The sequence below is a fragment of the Protopterus annectens genome, chromosome 8.part0 (assembly GCF_019279795.1).
Source record: "Protopterus annectens isolate FY-2018-M chromosome 8.part0, PAN1.0, whole genome shotgun sequence".
Lineage (NCBI taxonomy): Eukaryota > Metazoa > Chordata > Ceratodontiformes > Protopteridae > Protopterus > Protopterus annectens.
Genome location: NC_056741.1, coordinates 1,357,806,332 through 1,357,821,790, shown reverse-complemented (window position 1 = coordinate 1,357,821,790; position 15,459 = coordinate 1,357,806,332). Strand labels below are relative to the sequence as shown.

The 15,459-nt window shown below is 40.6% G+C and overlaps 1 protein-coding gene across 7 annotated transcripts in view; it reads left to right on the top strand.

The window, feature by feature from the left end:
- BCL9L (BCL9 like) overlaps nt 1–15,459 on the top strand; it is a 1,117,803-nt gene that overhangs the window by 885,595 nt on the left and 216,749 nt on the right. The window lies entirely within an intron of this gene.

Sequence of the window (15,459 nt, the reverse complement as noted above, 5' to 3'; positions counted from 1 at the left end):
CTGAAATAAATGATGTTAATGTAATAAGTAGCTCCAACGTTTGTGCCTGTGCTCTCCTAAGGGTATTGGAATTTTGAAAATTGGTTAAAGTAGTAGGCAGATAAAGAAATGGTTGAAGGAGTTAGAGGAAGCTGAATGAGAAGGGTATGCTAAGCCTAAGATAAAGAAATGCTTGAAGGTCATTTAGTATTTATACTTAATTTGAGAGGAGAGATTTTTATGCCTGTATCTTCAGTAAAAATAAGATTCTTGAAAATGGAATTAAAGGGATATGGTAAGAGTATGAGTAGAGCGGGAGAGTGAAGATATCAAGGATAGTAAGAAAAATCTGCAGTGCAAGCAGTCTGGGCAGCAGAATGATAGAGGAACTGTAGACATTTCTCTTGTAACTGAGGTATTGGCAGATAATACGAAGGTTAGATAGATTTTGAAATCCTGAAATACAGACTCTGTAGAAGGGTGAGAAATGTGGAGGATCTAACCTTGTTCGTAAAATAAGGCGTAGGTTGTGACACACGAGATCCAGGTTAGAGATATTGTTTGACAGTGCTCCGGGCATAGAATTTCAAATGAAGGACAGAATTAGGATGTGTGGGGAAGAAGAGAAAGGTACAATTTTCCTAGAGTGGACTGAAATACAACATTAGGGGTTTGGAAAAAAGAACCAGTTACCACAACTCAATGAATTGGATAGAATTTGTACTGCATGTAAAAAAAAATGCCAAGAATGTTATGTTGTTGGATATTGTGCTTTGTGGATAAGAGAGTAGTGGAAATCATGGCTTGGATGGCACTGGGAAATGCAATACTTTGCTGTGGTTCACTTTATTTGGTTCAACAAGTAACATCATTATTTGAAAACAGTAACTATTTACAAAGTTTACAGCTATAGTAATTTTCCTCACCATTTCTCTCTCTTTTTTTTTTTTTTTTTTTTTACATCAAATTGCAATCTTTTTCTGTGTATTCCTCTGTCTTCTTCTCTGGAGGTCCAAATATTTCGCTTATTAAACTGTTAATCTTCAAATGTGTATCACATCCCATCAGTAAATTGGTGTTCTAGGTAAGTTGTTAATGTTAGAAAAGTATTTAATAATTGTCAGTTTAAAACAGGCAGAGAAAAAAAATAATCCACAGCCTTCAAATTAAATTATTGAATAGATTAGTGTAATTTAAACTAGATTGGATCAGTTGAGCTGGATTGTCAGCTCCCTTTGTTATCCCACTCCTTTATGGTTAAAACCTAATTTGTTGTATACCTCATTTCCTGCATCAAATCCTTATATATTTTCCAGGATAATGACCTGGCAGCTTATTTCTCCCAATATATTCTGTCTTCCCTTACTTCTATCTTATATTTTAATCCAGTAGTTTACATTCCTTCTGATGGCATCCGGACTTTCTTTTTCTGGTTATGGCTTTTTGGCTGCCAACTTTTTTTTTTTATTTCGTGTTTCACTAAATCCCATTGTCCTGTCTTAATGACAAGTTTTAGTTATCTGCACCTGTTGCTTCAGTAGCTAGGATAATGTCTGCTCCATTTCACAATTGAACCTTTACAGATGTAAGGTTGACCAAAAAATATGCCCGCAAATTCCAAGCACCCCCTCTTTAGATATCCATCAATGTGCATCCTCATTAGAAAAAAAATGTTCTCAGTCATTACAGCATGTATGTAGATGCACTTCAAGCAAATATCCTGAAATCATATGACGTCGCATATCTTGTCATTTAAGCATATATTCTATAAAAAGCAGCTTCCTTTCTCTAGTCAGGTTATCTTGGCCACTGTTCAATTCTCTTAGTGCTTTATTATGCTTTACTCACTAATCTTTTCATTTACGAGTCCTCTTTCCTAGCTTCTATCAGTAGTAATAATAAAAATATCTATGGAGACAATCTTAACAAAAGATGTCAGTCCCACAATTTATGCCATATAACTTACCTCTTTCAAACTTAATTTGCTGACATCACACAAGCCTGCTTCTGCTGTACCAGTCCTGGAGTGATCCAGTTTGTCTCATGTTTCTGTTCCTCACACTTTTCTTTTTTCCTCAGTGCCCAAGACCTTTTTTCTGAAAGTATTCCTACTCTATTCTCCCCCAATTAACAATGTGTAGTTCATCCACTTATGATGCGTAACTCAGTCCAGTAATTTGTACTCCAGTTGTACATTCCCCAGGCTTAGACTGAAACTGTTTGTGTGATTAGTGTTGTGTTCCAATTGTACCCATATTACATACCTTTCAAAGTTTTCTTCATTCCTAGTAATTCATTTTGTAATTGTTTTCCATTTTGCATCTTATCTCAAAAGTGAAAGAAAGCACACAGCCATCTGTTGAACTGTTTCATTATATGTCTCTAGATCTGCTATATTTAACTCTTCACTTTCCAGGCTGCTCCAAACAAACATTGCAAATGTAAACTGTTGTCATATTCTCAACAAAATTCACCATATCTGATTGGAATGTCTGGAAAGTTTATGAACTGGAGATAGTACAAAGAATTGTACTGTTTATATTCTTTGGTCTCACTCTAAACTTTCATCTTCTCTCTTTGAATATTGCCCTTTGTTGTTGTCTTCAAATTTTCATCTGTCTTATGTCTGTGGCCCCCTCTAATGCATTCCATAATTGTATCCCTAAATACTTAATTTACTCATCCTTCCTTAAATCACTGTACTTCCACTGCAGCCTAGTTTAAAGAAATAGTTAATTTTCACTGATGTATTTATTTAACTTGTAGCCTGCATTTTACTACTTGCATCCAACATCTGAAGTAACTTGTTGATGTCATTCTTAAGATGTACCAAATAAATCAATAAATTGTAGCATAACTTGGCACATACCTCTCAACTGTCCACATTTTTGCTTCATATTTTTGGTCTGTTCCTCATAAAATTTGTTGTTTTCTGGCAAATCACTAGAAAGATCTGTGGATTGAAGTCACCAAATGACATACATTTGAGTTTCTAACTTCAAATCCTTCAGAAAATGTATGTTAACACAATCCCTGTTACTCTAGCAACTTTCCAAGTTTATAAGAGCAATATTTAAAATCTGTCCCTATTTTTTGGGCCTTTGTCCCCCATTTCGTCAGGCTTTGTCCAGATTTTTTGCACTAAGAGGTATGACTCAGCATATGGGATAATGTTGCATAAATTAAGATACAAATGCACTCTCACACACACACACACACACACACACACTCACTCACATACACACACACACAATTTCTGTACAGTCACAGTTTACTATATCCAGAAAGTTAAACTTACCAGCAAAAAATGTTTATAGGTTTATAGATAATTACTAGGCTAGCTTCCCTTGCAGGCCTTTTTTAGTGCAGCCACTTTCCCCTTCAAATGTGAGAATCAAACCCTTTACCTTCTGTGTACGTGGTGAATACCTTAACCATTATACCAACCCCCAACCGCCAGCATCATCTCCTGCCTATCTTCTTTAACTTTCTGTGATGTTCTGGAATGTGTATGTGAGTAGACTGCTAGTGATATAACATTCTACAAGTCAGAAGTGCTAATCAGTTAAATATGCATTCCTTGCATGTCCATGTCTTGTAAGCATTCTCCAGATGTTTGTATTGCCCATACCACAGTATATCAGTTTACCTGCTATAGCTTACCTCTGTCCACTTCACCAGTATGCTCTCTGGCCCTCCCAGCTCCTGAACATTCCAGGTCAGTCATTTTTATAATGGAGTTAATCTCTTGACTTGTTGACACAGCAGGTAGATGCTGCAGCAGGACCACACTAGTATTGTGTGTGAGCTTTGTTACTGCATTGTTTTGTACTGGCTGCAGTGTTAGATCTGCACTTCACTGCAAGCAAAGGACGTGTTTGCAAGTAGTCAGTCTCTTCAAGGCTGGGTGTATTAAACATGGTGCTTGGTGTTTGTATTTGATGCATGACAGTAATGCTCACATTCTTGGCATTAAGTTGAGTATGTTCAGGGTTGCTATAAGACTGCTAAGAGTGTCTCTTATATCCCCTTCTGTTTGCGATTTTCATAAGCAAGATAGTAAGTCATAGCCTGGAGAATGTCTACTTTGGGGAATATGAGAGTTGCACTGTTTGAAGATGTCTTCTGAGCCTCAAGTGTGTGTGATCTCCAGTGTGTACTGGAAAGGTCAGTTGTTTAGTTTGAGTCTGTTGAGTTAAAAATCTGCATTCCCAAGTTAGACGTGATTCTTTTCCATACTGTATTGTTGTGCACAAGTAAGGCAAAAGTAACTATCTCAAGTGAAGGAGTTTAGCTATTTTAGTTTCTTTTTCAAGAGTGAAGGTAGAAAGGATCAGGATATTAATCAGTGGAGTAGTGCAAAGCTAGTAGTACTGCAGGTATTGCACTGGACTGTGGTCATGAACAAAGAACTGACTCTTAAGCTGTCAGTTTAACTGTCACTTGGTGTAGTGCCTGTTCTTTAATGGAATTGGGATTCAGCTAAAGCTAATTAATGAATCCCATTACAATTAATTTCACTTCAGTGGCGCACACACAGATTCTCCTTGTAGATGCATGCTGGTTAGCCTGACCAAAAAAGAGCTCAGTAGGACAAGCAAGATAGTTAACAGTCTGCTTGAAATGTAACTGATCTCTGGACCCACACCATCAGCTGGAAAGGACCAGCTATTGATAGGTGGTGGTGTTCTTTTGATGGGAGCTCCCTATTGGCTGCCTTGTTATTCCTGTTTTGTCTATAACTATACTTGACCCCAGTGGTTCTCTTTACAGATATAGTATCGTAGGGCAAACATCCCAGCCTGATCTTGTCCTAGTTCTAGTGTATTTGGTTAGAACTTGCAAGAGCTTTATTCTGGAGCATCTCTACCTGGGGAACCTATTCCCAGGTCAGTATGAACCCACACAATGACCTTCAACATGCCCTGCTGTCAGTGCTGCCACCTTCCTTCGCTGTCCTCACATCTGTTTCTCTCTTCATGTTGCTTTCAAAATCCAGAGCTGGTTAGCCCTACCAAGGAAGAAGACAGAAGAAGTTGTGGTTAGAGAAGTCAGCTCAAGCAGTGACCAAAGTGGTTGCAGAAAAATAGTGATCTATATAAGCACTTATGGTCTTTTAATATGGATGTTTGGAGGAAGCATGGAAAAGGACCAAAGGAAAGATGGAGGTGGAGAGAAATGAGAAGCACAGTAGCATTCGTAAAATTGTTAGTGCTGAAGCCAGTAGGACCCTGGAAAGATCAGAGCGATCTTTACATCTGCTGGCTGGGGGGGGGGGTGCAGAAAGGAGCAAGTTTTCCTTATTGTAAGAAGATGGGGCTTCACAGTACACAACTTATCTGTGTGCAAGTAACAAGCTCCACATTAGCATAAATGTAATGTGTGCTGAAATTCGGATTAATGTTGCCTTTAATCAAATGAAGATAGGGTAGGAGTTAAGACAAAAGAACGAGCAGAACATGGACACAGACAAGGAGAATATAAAAATTGTAGAGTAGTAACCAGGAAGAAATACAGAAGTTCAGAAGTATCTGGGAATAACAGAAGTGTGATACAGACATAGGATGAGTAGCTGAAAAAAGGATTGGGATATGATCATTTCAGACTTCCAGATGCACAGTAGTAGTAAGATAGGCAGAATAGAAGGCGGCGGAGGAGTATCTATAATGTCAGAGAATCAAGGATAAAGTGATAGGAAGATTTGTGTTGAAAACAAAGAAACTAAGAAAGATAGAAAAGGAGTGCACACAGTATGCCACTGGAGGCCCCTAAAAAGAATGAAAAGTTATGAAAAAAGGATAATGGATACAGAAAAGCTATAAAAAAAAAAGTAAGTAAAGGGAGAATTCAGTCTTCCAGAAAAGGGTTAGTTTAATGGTATCAAAGGTATAGAAAAGACAGAATAGTTGGAGGTGATTGACCACGAAGGATTCACACAACTAGTGCAGAGGGTATGAGTATATGGAGGAGATGGGCTGCATTGCTTGGAACTGCTCTATTGCCCACCAAAAAATGATCTCTTAATCTGAAATCTAATGGGTACCAGTGGTATCGTCTCGTAAATCACGTCACTGCTGTTAAACAGATTATAGTACAGAAAAAAGTTTACAAAAATGAATCACTAAGCAGTTGACCAAGTGCCACTTGGCCACAAGAGCATGAAGGAAATATGCACTGTTGCATTGGATATGGTTCTTTATCATCCACACCCAAAGGGCTTTGCACTGAACATTGCACTAAGCAGATTCTTCGGCTAACCCCACTTGACCATCACACTTCCTATATTTCATTGCTTTCTGATACTCAGTTGCCCACAGTACCTATACTTAGAATTAATTTTTTTTAATTCACAGACAGTGATGTACATGCACACACACCCACTTCTAGGGAAGGCTGGTAATATTCTCCAGAAGTGCAACCATCTGTCTCAACCACACAGTAAACTGCCATCACTACAGATTACCTGGCTGGAGACCTAGTTACTGTTTCCTTCTTGCTTATAAACTTAATAATTGCAAACACAAACAGTAGTGTGCAACAAATCACTCTGCTCAGAGGTGGATGTCAGTAGCTAGTCACCTTTTAGCAGTAAGTGCCCTATTATCAGTTAATAAATAAATATATGACTTAGTCACAAGCTTTTTAAAAGTCAGTAAACAAAAACACTTAAGACAGAATTAGTTAAAACAATGCAGTTAACAGTTAAATGTGTAGAGAAATATGCAGTTATACAGAGAAAACAGATGTGCAAAAAAGAGAATTATCTGTCTACGTCTCGACTTATCCCCTACCCTAGTTTTGTGAGTTACTGAGCTCTAAGCTAATCTTGTTGAAAATTTCAGAAGATAATACAGACAGTGTCTTCTTCTCTTTCGGCTGTTCCCGTTAGGGGTTGCCACAGCGGATCATGTGTTTCCATTTCTTCCTGTCCTCTGCATTTTGTTCTATCACACCAACCACCTGCATGTCCTCTCTCACCACATCCATAAACCTTAACTTAGGCCTTCCTATCTTCCTCATACCTGGCAGCTCCATCCTTAGCATCCTTTTCCCAATGTACCCATCATCCCTCCTCAGCACATGTCCAAACCAACGCAATCTTGCTTCTCTGACTTTGTCTCCAAACCGTTCAACCTGAGCTGACCCTTTAATATACGGATTCCTAATCCTGTCCATCCTTGTCACACCCAGTGCAAATCTTAACATCTTTAACTCTGCCACTTCCAGCTCTGACTCCTGCCTTTTTGTCAATGCCACAGTCTCCAACTCATACAACATAGCTGGTCTCACTACCCTCTTGTAGACCTTCCCTTTCACTCTTACTGGTACCCGTTTGTCACAAATCACTCCTGACACTCTTCTCCACCTATTCCACCCTGCTTGTACTCTCTTCTTCACCTCTGTTCCACACTCACCATTACTCTGAACTATTGATCCCAAGTACTTAAACTCATCCACCTTTGCCAACTGTATTCCCTGCATCCTCACCATTCCTCTATCCTCCCTCTCATTCACACACACATATTCTGTCTTAGTCCTGCTGACCTTCATTCCTCTCCTCTCTAGAGCATATCTCCACCTCTCCAGGGCCTCCTCAACCTATTCCCCTACTCTCACTACAGATCGCAATGTCCTATGCAAACATCATAGTCCATGGGGCCTCCCGTCTGATCTCATCTGTCAACCTGTCATTCACCATTGCAAATAAGAAAGGGCTCAGAGCTGATCCTTGATGTAATCCCACCTCCACGTTAAACGGATCTGTCACTCCCACTGCAGACTTCACCACTGTCACACTACCCTCGTACATATCCTATACCACTCTGGCATACTTCTCTGCCACTCCTGACTTCCTCATACAATACCACAACTAACTCCTCTCTAGGCACCCTATGATGTGCTTTCTCCAAGTCCACAAAGACACAATGCAACTCCTTCTGACCTCTATAGTTCCCCATCAACACTCAGAGCAAACATCACATCTGTAGTGCTCTTTCCCGGCATGAAACCATACTGCTGATTGCCAGTCATCACCTCCCTTCTTAATCTAGCTTCCACTACTCTTTCCCGTAACTTCAAGCTGTGACTGATCAGTTTTATCCCTGTCTAGTTACAACAACTCTGCACATCACCCTTATTCTTAAAAAATAGGTACCAAAACACTTTTTCTCCACTCCTCAGGCATCCTCTGGCTTTCCAAGATTTCATTAAACAATTTGGTTAAAAACTCCACTGCCATTTCTCCTAAGCACCTCCATGCTTCCACTGGTATGTCATCTGGGCCAACAGCCTTTCCATTCTTCATCCTCTGCATAGCGATCTGTACTTCCTCCTTGCTAATCTGTTTCAATTCCTGATTCACTATCCCCACATCATCCAACCTTCTCTCTCTCTCTCATTCTCTTCATTCATCAGCCCCTCAAAGTACTCTTTCCATCTGCTCAACACACTTTGTATGTATGTTTCCCTCACTATCCTTTATCACTCTTAACATGCTGCACATCTTTTCCAGCTCGGTCCCTCTGTCTTGCCAGTCGGTGCAGGTCCCTTTCTCCCTCTTTAGTGTCCAGTCTTTCATACAACTCTCCATATGCCTTATCCTTAGCCACCTCTCTTTGCCATGCTCCTAATCTCCTTATAGTCCTGTCTACTTTCTTTATCTCTCTGACAATCCCACTTCTTCGCCAGCCTCTTCCTCTGTATACTCTCCTGTACTTCCTCATTCCACCACCAGGTCTCCTTGTCCTCCTTCCGCTGTCCAGATGTCACACCAAGCACCTTTCTAGCTGTCTCCCTTACCATCTCTGCTGTAGTTACCCAGTTATTCGGCAACTCAGGGTACAAGGGAAAATTACATTAGATGTATAGTGCAAAGCCGATGGGTGCTAAGCATGTCAATTTAATGCACCACTGAGAAGCGGTGACCCCACTGCTTTGTGGTTCTTTCTAGGGAATTTTGAGAAAGGAGCAGAAACTATAAAACCATTGATAGAGACTACAAGAATTGCGACTTTGGAACACTCAAAGAACTGGGAACAGAGTGGGACAAATGAGAGCTCTGACAGAATTCTACATCTTTTAGGTAGCAGTTTGTAAGTATTTCAGTCGAATAATAAACAAAAAATAGAGGTGGCTAGTGTTGCCTAAGGGGTGATAAAAGGTAAATTAAATAATAAGGGAGTGGCGTATGGAATGTGAAAAAAGGAAGCAGAAGTTGCTTGTTGGATATGATGCACAAAGTTGAAACTCATGGCTAAAATGTTTTGCCTTTCCCACTTAATTCAGTTTTATTAGTGAATTGCTAAGTGGTTAGAGAGGGGGCATCTGGAAGATCTTTTCTGGTTTAACTCCAGCAAGTTCTTCAACTCTTATCTCTAGGAGAAGATTTATTAACAAGTTATATTAAATAGACAGTTGTGAAGTGAGTGGGGAAAGTGGCTGGAAGGAAAAACACGGTGGTTGTTGGCAACGGAATCATCCTTTAAAAAATGTTTGGCAGTGAAGTACCTTAAAGGTTGTTTTATAACACTAATACTACTGAGTGCTTTAATGGCTGACATCAGATAAGGTTTTGAAAGTAAATCTGTTGGTAAGCAGTGCAATAATATGAACAGTAATAGATGTCAGAGGGCCATTTCCAGAAGGAATCTAATCAAAATGTCAGACTAGGCTAACAAATGCCATTTGGTGTTCATTGGTCATTGTTAGGACAACTGCTGCAGTAGTATAAACATGGGAAAAAGTCATGGGTGAATGTCTGTCAAGAGCTACAGAAGTCCGGCCGTTATACTGTTGGTCTCTTAATTCTACAGATGTCAGTCTGCACCATTTAGAAAGGGGAGAGCAGCCCATACCATCTTTAATTGTTTATGGTGAGAACTAAGATGAGATGACACTAGCAAGTTTTCTTGTGGTAGGCTGACCAACTGAAAGATTTTCACCCTCATTGTCTGTTTTGTCTGAGCAAAGAATATCAAGTTGAAAAGTGTGAATGCTCCTGATTTAGGAAAAAGACTTTTGAAAAGCAAAACTTAAGTTACTTAAAGCCTACTTGGAGCAGCAAAATCTAAAATTAAGCCAAGGGACTTCCACCCCCCTCCCCCAAATGACAGTGTGATCAGGGACCGAGTAGAGCCATATAAAGACAGTAAAACCCCAGAAGCCAGTTACCCGAGAAGTATCAAGATAGTATCAAAATATCAGACTAGACTAAGAATTGTCATTTGGTGCTTGCTGATCATTTTTAGGACTACTGCCGCATCCGAAGTGCAACCTTAGGATGTAACTCTGAGTTTTCTCTTTTTATAATGGACTATCTACTCTCTCTGTTAGTGTGTTGAACTACTGTATATGTTTGTGGAGCATTTCTCTCCGGGCCTCTGCTGAAAACGTGTGCTAGCTCAGACTATTCTGGTCAACAAATGTCAAGTAAATCAAGGTGTGTGAAGCCTTGGATGCCCTTCTAAACCCATTTGAACCTGAGGGCTCTACTGTCGTGGGGACACCATGCAGTAAACCCCAGCCACAGCATTTGGAAGACAGACATCTGTTGATCCTTCTCCAAAGATTAACTATAGAGGAGTACCTTTTCAGGCCACAGTTCTGTTTGTTTTTTGTGTCACAGCTGGATGGCATTTCCCAGCTGCAGGCAGTAGACCAGTCATTTCAGAACAAGATGATTATGGAGGAAGGCCTGCCTACACTGTTCGTTATGAGACGTCTAGCCCATCAACTGCTATTTCTGTCCTTGCTGAGACTATGATTCCCCAGACTTAAAGGGCTCTTCACTTTTGGACTGTGAGTTTGGTACATGTAAGATGGCCCCACTTCTGTCTTCTTTGGCCAGTTTAACTGTTCAAAATTGCCAAAGAGACTGTTGCTGTGTGGCAAATGGCTAATGTGCTCCTTCCCCAGCATCTGGAACCATCTCTTCTGGTTTGCAAGTTCCTCTTACGAGGAAGAGTCCCCTCACCCAATCCAGTATCAAATTCTGACAGCGAGAGTGAAGAAAATGATCTTGCCTATTTGCAGATTTACTTTCACATGGAATATGATACTTATGATTCAGAATCCCTGTAATCAGGATCTTCACTTGAAAATATCTTTGGAGAGATGCTTGACCTGATGCATGAGCACCTTGTGTATGGATCAAGGAACCCTCAACTTAAAGCATAAGTGGACCTTGTGGGCAATGAAACCCATAACCATCCCTCCTCTGTTGTGAACGTTAAAGGGAATTTTTGGAAGTGCATACATGGAGTCAGAGTCTCAACCTTCAGCCACTAGATGTCCAGACTGCTTCTTTAGAGTGGGGGATTTGGACAAGTACATATACAAGAGTCATATTGCAAGTTGTCTCTTTAAATGCAATCATCAATACCCACCAGCAACACTGGCAAATAAGGAAAGCAGAGTTTGATAGATTTAGCAAAATGTTTGTACATGTGCAGTCGTGGGTATTGGAGCTATTAATTGCTAGACCCATAATTTGCAATACCAAAAGGGCCGTCTTAAGGCAAATGAAGGAGCTGGTTGACTCCCTAGTGGACTTCACTCTTTGTAAATGTATTCACATCTCTCTTAAGGAAATGTGCTATTTAATATGGGTATGATAACATAAATGCATCTCTCAGGATGACTGCAGCTGGAACTGTGTTAAGAAGGCACATGGGGCTCTGGATTCAACTCCTGCCCAAGGACATCAGGAACCATATCATTAATGCCTGTTTAATAGGTCCTGTCTTCAGCTTTCTTGTTCAAGAGATATTTTAAAGACTAGAGGAAAAGAAGGGAACTATAGATGTTATGGAGCATTTTTTTCACCCACCTGTACCAAAATTGAAATAAAAGAAGGCCTTTAAGAAGGGAAGCTAGAGAGAAGTTTTAGCCTGGGGCAAACAGCAGGTAAGAGGAAGGGGACTTCCAAGAGTTTACACCACAGTCATGACTGCAAGTTCTACCCAATTCCTATAAGTCATGCCCTACTATCCATCCCCAAATTATATGGCAAAAGTTAATTTTCGTAAAGAAGCAATTGTTCACCTTGACATCAGACATCTGAATGAGTGGTGGCAACAACAGGCTACAAAATCAAATTGCAAAGCTTTCTCTATTATTTGGGACATCCTACATTCGTTAACCAGATACTTGTGGTAGGGCCACTAGTAGCGCTGTTTCTTGCTTGTGGAATAATAATGTACATTCTTACAGCAGAAGTAGGCTGTTTTTTTACCCAAGCCTGCTGCGGTTCCTAGAAAGATGGACCCTGAAGACATATTCTAAATGTCAGCCATGAGCAAATTTCTAAGGGTAAAAACATTTGAAATGCCTGTCCTGCAGGTACCCCTACACTTACTGATGCCCCGACATTGGACATTAAAGATGTTTATCCCTGCATTTTCACTTTCCAAGGACCGAGAAGATTCCATTGGTTTCCAATATGTCCTCACCACTTTTATTTAACGTTCTCAACCTTTTGGCTCTTCACTGCTTTCTTAGAATGTTCACCAATTGCTTGGCTTCTGTTTTTGTCCACTTTTTGTCTGGGGAATTCATATTCTTACCTGGACAAGTGCCTGATTCAAGTCCCCTTTTGGGAACAGCTAATGTAGGACATAGACTTAGCCATCTTATATCTGTGAACTTGGAGATAATCAGCCTAAAGAAATCAAACTTGCATCTCTCCAAAACTAAAATATGTCAGTGGGAACCTGCTAGATACATGTCTGTACAAAATTTCTTCCGCCAGAAGAAACAGATGTCGATCTTTTTGGACTTTTCTCAGAAAGAGGCCTTGATAACAAAGGAAATCCTCACATCCCTGGCACATGTTAGCATCTGTTCACACTGTGCCTCTGGACAGACTGCATTTGAGGAAAATTCATTGGCTTCTTAGGAACCCGTGGGCACACCTTTGTCCATTGGACATGTCCATCTTTCTTATTCCTGGATCCTGACAAGATACTTTTCACACTTGGCATGGGAGAAGTCCATACAGAACACCTCCAAATACATTTCCAGTGGAGTCCTGTTACTTGGTGCCAGGACAATTAACATAGAAGTGATGGTAGTGCACAGAAGTGCATCAGACATTATCTTATAGACCAGACAGAAGTCACCACTTAGTAACCTATAAGAGATGCAATGCAGTAACTATTCCTGATGCCTTTCTTAATAGTTCACATTTTTCAGCACCGTGATTTTTCTGGTAAAGAATTTTTGTACCTTATTAATTTTCATTAGGTGGCTTGTTGAAGGTTACAAAATGCAGCAATGTATTCAGTAATGGGTCAGGTTTGTGAGGTATGTAGTAGTATGATGATTTTCCTGGCGTGAATAAATGTGCCCTTTATAATTAAATGAGCTCAAGAATATGCTTTTTGTACCATGGTAGCTGCATATTTATATATTTTACATTTGTTTACTGGGAAAGTCCAACTGGACACAGGTCTTTTTTCAGCAGAGGCCCGAGGAGAAAAACTTCAGGAAAAAACATAAACATTGTTGAAGTTGACAAGTATGCAAGGACATTACATAAGCATACAATAGTATTTACACAATGATAAGTACGTTTACCAGAGGTAACATTGCCTCCATTCTTAACTGATGGGTTCGGAGCCGGTCCTCAGCTCCGACTCGGCTATTTTTACAAGCTCGAGGTCTTCAACTAGTTTGAGGCTAATTCCCTATCCCATGATGTCCTAGTGTACTTCCTCAGATCTCATTTGCCGCGGAAACAGATCGAGCGTTGTTCAGCTGGCTCAGGCTAAGTGACAAACTTTTTCAGCTTTTTCTATACCTTTCTTGTATTTTTTTTTCCAGAGAATAGTGTACGGATTATCGCACTAGTTTTAGCTTTTAGCTTTGGTAGAATCCCTTTAAATTTTTAAGGTCTGCTATTATTGGGCCTACCCTTACCCTATCCCACTTCATAGTTTTTCACATAGAGTGTGTTACTATTTAGATAAGTGTGCAGTGTTATAATTATTATATAGATAGTTTTGAGGATAGCCCCGTTTTTATTTAGAGGGCTCCTTTTTCTTAAAATTTTTCCGTAGATAAAGATAGATGTATATGATAGATATAAGGTACCTTAAATACCTTCGACTGTTCTTTAAATTTGTTAGTGTGGATCCGAAGGTTGGTTGTTGTGGCTTTTCATATCGGATATTAGTGTTAGTTACCCTTCTTGATAACCTTGTTTAAATTAGAGAGGTTTTAGGACTGCTCATTTCTTTATAATGTCAACTAAACAGACAAAAGAATCAAAACCTTCTGGTTTTACGAAATGACCCAAGTGTGGGCAAAAGATGTCCTTAGATGGACATGCACAGTGTGTATACTGCTTGGGTGCCATTCATCTACAGGACTCTTGTGCTGTATGTCATTCTTTTAGTGCAAGAGTCCTTCATGAGAGGAAAAATAAGCTGATTTTAAAGGGACTCATTAAGACTAGTTTCACTGAAGCCTTGGAAAAAGGTTGAAGCTCAAAAGAAAAAGCCATGTCCCCTTCTGATCAGTCAAAATCCTCCAGGAGGTCCTCTACTTCGGAGGAGTTGGAACCAGCAAAGAAGACACAGAGAATGTTTCCGACAACTTCAAAAGAAATTGCACCAGACAAGTCTATCACCTCGGTTGCAGTGGTTTCAGAGCCATTGGTTTTATTGGTACGGAGCCGGTCCTTGGCATTGGAACTGGTATGTCCTACCTTGCGTTCACCAATTCTGCAAATGTCAGCTTCCCCGGCTCCCATCGTCTAGATCCTCTAGGAGCCTCTCCAACTTTGATGTGGATCTCATGGCTCAGAGACTACCGAAAACACAGGCAGTGACCAAACTTTTATTGGAACTGACACTCAGGGCTTTGGAACAGACTGCATCTGCCCCTTCTATCTCGATTCCTCCTCCGACCCGACCCATGGTTTCGGAGCTGGAAAGGGTGGAACCAAAGGGTGATAGGACCGTCGTAGCCGAGACCTGCCCCAGGATCTTTGGCTCTAACTGCGCTGATTTCCTTGGTTCCATCCGAGGAGTCTGAGAGCAGACACTCACCGGTCGGCTCTGGGGGGATGAGTGGAACCGACCTTTTCTCGGATCAAACTCTTCTTCTTGGTACTTCATCTCACGTGAGCTTAACTCCTGTCTCTGCCTCAGAGCCTGCAACTGTGGTGCCGCGAGGTGTTTCTTGGTTCCTCGGACCCAGAACCTCCTGCAGTCCATGGTGGTGAGGCCTTTGAGGCTATGAGGAGAGCCCTGTCCTCAGAGTCAACTTCACCTTCGGTTACTCCTATTCCGTCCCTTAGGGCTCTAGTGTCTGTTTCAGCCAAGCCAACTCCACAAACCCGTAGAGACCAAGAGCTTCAGGAAACCCCACTGGGTGGACCCTCATCTTCCAAGATCTCTCCAGAATACGCTTCTGAGGAGAGTCCTCAAACAAAAACTTGCAAGAGGAAGCATTTGGACTCACCCTCCACCCCTTCCA